Consider the following 7,710-nt stretch of genomic DNA (forward strand, 5'->3'; position numbering starts at 1 on the left):
TCCAATTACGGTTGGTTAAATATTGTATCATGCCAATTTTGGATAAATTTGTCTTTTAATCTCTGGTTGATATCATTTAAATAATTAAAATTGTTAATTAAATTATTGTATCAATGTCTCGTTTTTTGTTGATTTCGAATCTGCAAGATTTGTTACGAAAAAATGTTGGTACGAAAATCCAACAGTATTAGATTTTGTGGTTTTTGGCCTAAACTTTATATAGTGATATGTAACCTTTCGGGATATCGGCAAATTGCGAGCAGACGAGGTGTAAATACGTTTAAAATTAGCTAAAAGACTAAAAAGTTAAATCGGAATATCGTTAAATTTTGTGAATAAATGTGTTCTGATGGATAACAACCACAACTTACCTGAATATTGCTCATGATCACACGTACAAGTGCTTTTTGAGAGCGAATGGAAAATGCGTCACGAATTCTGTTTTTTTTAAGTCAACAGTAGGGTCAAGTGTGAAGTTGTCAATCTGAGAGTGATAGCTGATGCAGTTTCATTTCACCAAGGGTAAGGTGTACTGTGTAAAGCGTGTCGTGTACGTACATTTGATACATGAGGCGAATTTAGTTTTGAAAGTTACAAAAGCGAGTTGCAGTTTAATTAATTTGAAATATTTATATAAACTTCAAAGTTAATAGTGAATATTGGTTAGAGCCCCATATTTCAGCGCAGTAATGTAGTATAGATCCAACTAATATGTTGAATAGTTTAGCTTTTTGCGATACTGGAAATTCAAATTGTTCAAATATTTGGAACAGTTTATGTAACGAGGACGAGGCGTGTTGTGCGAGTATTTTCTGTGTTCTGAATAAATTGCCATTCTTAAATAAAACTGCACCGAGATATTTAAAGGAATCAACGAATTCTATCTTTGTGTTATACATAGATAGATCAATACTACGTGACCATCCGTTTTCGATTATCAGGACGAATTCTATCTTTGTGTTATACATAGATAGATCAATACTACGTGACCATCCGTTTTCGATTATCATTGCTTATGTCTTGGAGACATTTATTTTTAAGCCCCATAAGTTACAATAATTATCGACTTCTTTTAACATAAGTCGAGACATTCTGGTGATTTGGCAAACAGAATCATGTCATCAGCGTATAATATTAGAAATAGCCTAATATTTTCCAAGGTTATAATTCCGGGTCTGTCTGAAGTTATATTGTCAATCAAATCATTGAGAAATAACATTGCTAATAGAGGAGAGCTCGGGTCTAATTGTTTCACGCCGGTGTTGTAACTAAAGGAAGGGGAAAACTCTGCATTTAATTTTACACACAGTTTGACTGTATTATATTAATTGTACATAGCTTTCAGGGACTCGATAAAATGATTACGCACTTTTTCGTTCATCAATTTGTGCCATAGAATCTCATGGCCTATGCGGTCAAAAATTGTTGAAAATCTATAAAGACGCAATACAGTTTTTCTTTTTCACTCAGCGTTTTTGTTATAATTGATTGCAAAATAAAAATACATTCGGATATCGAATTTCCTTTTTGAAATCCAAATTGATTCGAGGTGATTTTTTTATTGTAATTTGACCATTCTTTTAACCTATTCAATAGTATTTGGGAATAATGTGTTGCGATGATGTTGGTTAGTGTTATTCCTCTATAATATTTGCATCGTTTGCATCCCCTTGTTTACATATCGGAGTGATAATCCCCTTTCCCCATTCCTGTGGATATTCATGCGTTTTGAATACTCGATTTTAAATATGTTTAAGAAATGGTATAATTATATCGGCAGTGTGTTGAAATAGCTATGATTGAAGCTGATCAGGGCCGAGGCTTTTGTTGTTATTTTTCTGATTAATAGGGTTTTTTTTTGTTTCTCAATCTCAGAAATATCCGAATCTAATAGGTGATCGCTTATAGTTGAACTCGAACCGTCACTTATGGGATAGTGATTTTTTTAAATATTTTTGAACAATATTTTGAAATGTTCGCATGTAAAGATTTCGTTACATTTGTTAAAACTATTTTAGGCATCTTTTTGTATTTACAGAACACGAACATTGCTACAGATGATATTGTTTGTGTGAATTTGATCGTAATATCTGATATATCATCGTTGCTCGCCGGTGAAATGACCGGTTGCAAAGGTTCTAATTTGAGAGATAACTCTTATCTCATACATTATTTGCTCGACCATGATTTGAAAGCAAGAAAAAACAAATATTCTGAAAAATATCCTTCAGTTTGCGTACAGGGTAATTTTTGTTTTTGTTTTTATGAATATAATGGACAAACACAAATTATCACGTATTTCAGTGCTTGTCTATCTATTATATGATTGACACATTATGCGAGTATAAATTTGATATCGTAGTAGTGATTATGGTGGTGCTTATAAATGTGTATTGTAAAGTTGAAACGGCCGTTTCGACCGATAATTATAATGATTAGGCCGATAAGTGTTGAGTATTTAAAGGGGCCGTCCAACAGATGGTAAATTGACTAAATTATAAAAAGTTGTTTCAGATTCGCAAATTTACGTTTAAGTTATGATATTTTTTAGGAAATAGTTATTCTGACTATTTACCATGCTCTAAAATATCTATTATATGCATCTTTTGATGATTTGAAAACCTGAAAATCATAAAGAGTCGTGCGACGCGAAACGATTGTTTAATTTGGAAAGTTCTGTTGTTGTCGTTTTATTTTGGGATACTACGAGGATTGCTTATATACATGTAGGTAAAAAATTCATCCGCTCTAAAAATTAACATGGATGGTCGAGTGGTCTAGGCGGAAGACTTTTTACTCCAGGACTCCGTGGTCCCAGCCCTGTTGAGGGTTACTTTATTCCTTGTTTTAAATTGTATTCTTGTTTTATTTACTGGAGATTTGTTATTTCAAATGTTTAAATTTATCAATATAAAGTTTATCAATATAAAGCATTTAATTACAAGCTTCAATACATGCCAAAATCTGTTGGACGGCCCCTTTAAACAAAATCCGAAGATGACACATATTGTGATATCATCAATTTTATTTAAGCAGTCGCAATACACAAATTGTTATTTTAGTCCTCCTATTATTATCATATTATATTCATTTTTGTATTAGCAAAAGAATAATCATTTTGATGCACAATTTATTTCGCAGCAACATTTCACAACATAATTGCATTATTGTTTATATCAGCTGTCTTAAGACTATTTAGCGACATTGTGTCATGGTCTAATGTTGAAGAATCAGTTCATGACGTAATGACGTACGTTGGACAAGAGTCACTCACTGAATTGTATAAAGCGTCGTGACTTTACCGTTACGCTTTTCTCTACGTCAGAAGAAAGCACACAACGCAATCTGGAAACGAATGATGACGTCAGTGTCGCACATAGAGTTTCAAACGACACAATACTTTCTACGGGAAACAACACAATATTTTCTACAGGAAACAACACAATATTTTCTACAGGAAATAACACAATACTTTCTACTGGAAACAACACTATACTTCCTTCGGGGAGTGACGGTAAGTATAAGTGAAAGGCTAAGGAAATGTTTTTTACCACAGCTGTAATAAATGTCATGTGAAGTGCTGGGTTTTAATTGTGTTCATGTATCGTATATTGCAAGTAGATATTAAACACGCTGAATTAATGTTATATGGCTTTTGTGATATATCGGAGCGTATATTTTTGAATTTCCTTTAAAATTGTCAATACAGGTTATTTCAACGAAATTTTAACAATTTTTAAGACAATAACTTTATGTGAATAGAATTTTATACGAAGTCACTAGTTAGTTGATGTAATTTAGGACATCCGCAAATGGAAAAGATTATCATCTTGACGCTAATTTTTGTGAGTGTGTTCACTGGCAAAGCTTCCGTCTTGACCATAATCATTTACTGCAGGCCCACAAGGTAATCGGTCATGTATTATTATAGTATTCACACTCTCTTAAACACAATTCATTTACAGTTATATAATAAATGCATATCAAAAAGTATCTTAGTCTTAAATCATCGAATGGTGTTAAGAAAACCAAAACTAAAAAGTGCAATGAGAAATATTGTGTTAATATTGACGTAAATTTTGTTACGAACTGTCTGTAACGGGTGGAACTGATGCAATATCTTATATTGTAGTATGTCGAAACCGGACAGAAACGCGGAGATGTTGAGCGATTACTGGAACAAACAGGAGACAGCACATCTGATATGTAAGAAAGTTTTGGACATTCCTTGGGTATATACTATAATGTAGAAGAGCAATTTATCGTTATTTCTCCACGGCCATCTAAGAACAACTAATCCTGGAATTGTTTTAGGATTTTGTTCAATTTTCACGTCAATTAACTACAGCCTGGAGTTCACAAAAATGGAGACCAACATTTTATATTTCAAACCGTTACTTAGTAGTAATTCTTAGTACTTAGTAATTCTTTTAATTGGAGCTTATTGGCAAATACATTTTAGATGCATAGGGTCTTATCAACGTCAACGAGTTGCCAATGGCAAATAAAAAACATTAATGCGAATATCAGTTTGATTCAAACATGATTGTATTTGAAATTTATTCTTTATAATGTTTGTTTTACTGTTTAGTAGTTTAATGACGTGATTTGGGTTATTTGTTTATTGAAAGATAAGGAAGTACAATGTTAAATTAAACAAACACCAACAAAGCAACAAAAGACGGACTTCGTTTCAATACAAAAAAGACGATATTCCATTGTGTTATTTGTAAAGAGGCAAATGGTTTATCTGTATATCCCTTCTTTCCGTCTTCCGCTGGTGTTCGTTTAAAATTGTTGTACAATGTATTTACAATTTAATACACGGAGGCCCTTCTTTGGTTGTCTGTATTGGTTTAATATAGTATGATTACCATTTTTATGTATGTATGCGGTTGAATATGATTTTAATGCCAACATTTATTATTGCAATTTAAAACCAATATATGAATAAGAACGAGGACGGTTAATCAAGCTTGATTAACACCTTTTAAATGTCAACATAAACCAACCATTGTTTACTTCAATTAAATTCACAACGAACAAGTTTACGCCGATACCGATACATTTATTTATATTCGTTTCACTGCCGTAGTTGTGTCTAGGTGTCGTAAGAACGAGTCTGCAGATATGTGTGTGGTTTTCTCAATAGTGTACATAGCCTGTGTACATGAACTAGTTTCTGTTGTCCAGTAAAACAATATTTGCAATTATATAACATACTAGTTTCTTTTATTTTCTTGTTCAAAGTCTTCTAAACTTGTATTCTAGGTTTTATTCATCAGCGTTCTGTTGTTTTTTTTTAAAACAAACAAGTAATAATAAAGTAATATACAATATTTAACATGTATGATGTGTACATCTGAGTCAAGATTGATGAGTCAAGTATCTTAAACAGCTAAAACAACCACTTGTTTTACATGGCCTGTATTGACAGTGTAACTCAGTGTGGAGTTTTCTTAATTATCCCCCGCCATAGGCGGAGGGATATTGTTTTGCCGTTGTCCGTCCGTCTTTCCGTCCGTCTGTTCAGAGCCATATCTTGGAAGTGCTTTGGCCGATTTCATTGACGCTTGGTATGAGTATATATGTGGATAAGATGATGATGCACGCCAAATGGCATTGTACATCATCTATAAATAACGAATTTATGGCCCTTTGTATCTTGAAAAAAATGATTTTGAGTGTCAAATATAACACTTTTGTGTCCAGAAGCATATTGGTGGGGGATGTCAATTCAACGAATTTGATTGTTAATATTTATGTCATACGTGTATATTGTTTTCGATTTATTTACCGTGTTGCTTTAAAAAACTGATTCTTGTCTCAAATGCGAATAATAATGTGCTTTGTTCCTGGTTTTGTTTGCAAATTAAACTCGAGTTTGATAATATTTATCGTTATATAAACTGTCTTTAATATAAGCTTAAATTTTGAATTGAATGTTTATGATCAAAATGTATTTTATGTCTTAAAAATCATATTCTTGTCATTTTCTCTTTGAAATTACACGATTTAAAGATAAAAGAAAATCTGTCTGATATCTAAATGCGCAGTGTTGAAAGTCATGTATTAAGAAAACGATACGCGGTTCATATACACGACCTGTTATAGTACCGCACGTAATATGAAACTAATTTACTATACAGAGTAAATAATGTTACTCGCCGTGACGTAGTGGAAATGGTGTCCGCCTAGCGATTGGTATGTCACGGGTTTAATACTCACTATGGGAGCGTTCTTAAAAACCCCACCAAGTACTGGTTCTTGTCCCAGGAAACGGACTCAAGAGCGTTTCAATGCCTTGGGCTTTCTATGCAATCGAGCTAAAGTAAATAGGTTTAAAGGAAATGATGTTACTGGATTGAGGTCGTGGCATTTGTTAGGTGCTCAAAGTAAAATAGCATCAACCAGCTTTAATATGATCATTGCAATTGTACGCACTTTCCATCAGATGTTATGATTATTTATAAACTTGCATTCAATATGAGAAACAGTACAACTCAGAAAGAACTTCGTCCGTTAACGTTTGCGGTCTGACTCGGAGGTCACTATTAAGTGAAGGGGCCCTCTGTGATATATTGGTATATTCCTTATACTATTCTGCTCGGATTCGCGCATGTATTTTAAAATAAAATGATAATATTCATACAGACATATGAGTTTATTCTAGAAAACTGACTTAAACAATATCTCGAGCAATAGTGACTCGACTTATCATGTTTAGTATTTAATAGTCTGCAGTAATACTCAACTAAGTATTTCTAGATATTTGGATCATATGTATCACAATTTATCACGTTCATGTTGTTAAATGGTTCAAATTAACTTATTTAACAAAATAGCTTAATCACTTTTTTTCTGAAACTACAACGACAATATTTTTTGTATGTTTATGTGTCATAAAAATATGTTCCACTCAACATTAGAAATCGTTCCTTGGAACTCAAAACTGGCAATTGACAAGGAGGTGAAATGGTTAGGGAAAACTCTTTAATCAAAATAACAATTACAATTATTTCATAAACACATTGCAATGGGGTTTTGTTTTGTACGAAACATCTTGTAATTGGTGAAAATCATGCCCATTGGTTGTAATCGAGTGGTCGAGTGAGCGATCTGAAGACATGACTTTCTTGCTTTGGGTGTATTTATTATTTGTCTTTGTTAAACTGTTAAGCATTTAATTGTTAATTATGTACTGGAAATGTGTTATTAGCCTTGAACGAATGCCTCGCAAAGGCTGACACGATTTATTCGGGCGATACGTTTTATGGGGTTTCATTATTATGAAGTTTAATTTTCATAGGTGTAAAACTCATTCATGTTTTACCTATATAGTTTACGATAGCAACACAACCACGGCGTTAAATTAAATGACATGTCATATTATTTTTTAGTATCAACATTGAGTACAAATACGAGTTGTCAAATGCAAAACACTTAATGTATACGTGATAATTTGTATATGTAAGATTCATTCTTCATGATTGTTGTAAAATAAACGTTTTAATTTATGTTTACCTTGTATTATTTGCAAACTTGTCTAACTTTGTACTTTTCTGTTAACTATATCTGCTTAGCAATGCTTTTCATGTTCACAAATACGATACGGGATTAACAGATAAATACTAGATATAATTAAATATATAATAAAATAGAATAAAAGATAACAATGAAACAGTATCATAAATATTGCAAATATTAACG

General features: G+C 32.4%; 1 long non-coding RNA gene across 1 annotated transcript; it reads left to right on the forward strand.

The window, feature by feature from the left end:
* Nucleotides 1–252: 252 nt before the first annotated feature.
* LOC127852256 (uncharacterized) lies at nt 253–7,447 on the forward strand. Its single transcript, XR_008036150.1, has 4 exons — nt 253–522; nt 3,181–3,514; nt 3,802–3,907; nt 4,133–7,447. It is a non-coding gene; the product is annotated as an uncharacterized LOC127852256 (long non-coding RNA).
* Nucleotides 7,448–7,710: the final 263 nt, after the last annotated feature.

This window comes from Dreissena polymorpha, chromosome 12, assembly GCF_020536995.1.
Source record: "Dreissena polymorpha isolate Duluth1 chromosome 12, UMN_Dpol_1.0, whole genome shotgun sequence".
NCBI lineage: Eukaryota > Metazoa > Mollusca > Bivalvia > Myida > Dreissenidae > Dreissena > Dreissena polymorpha.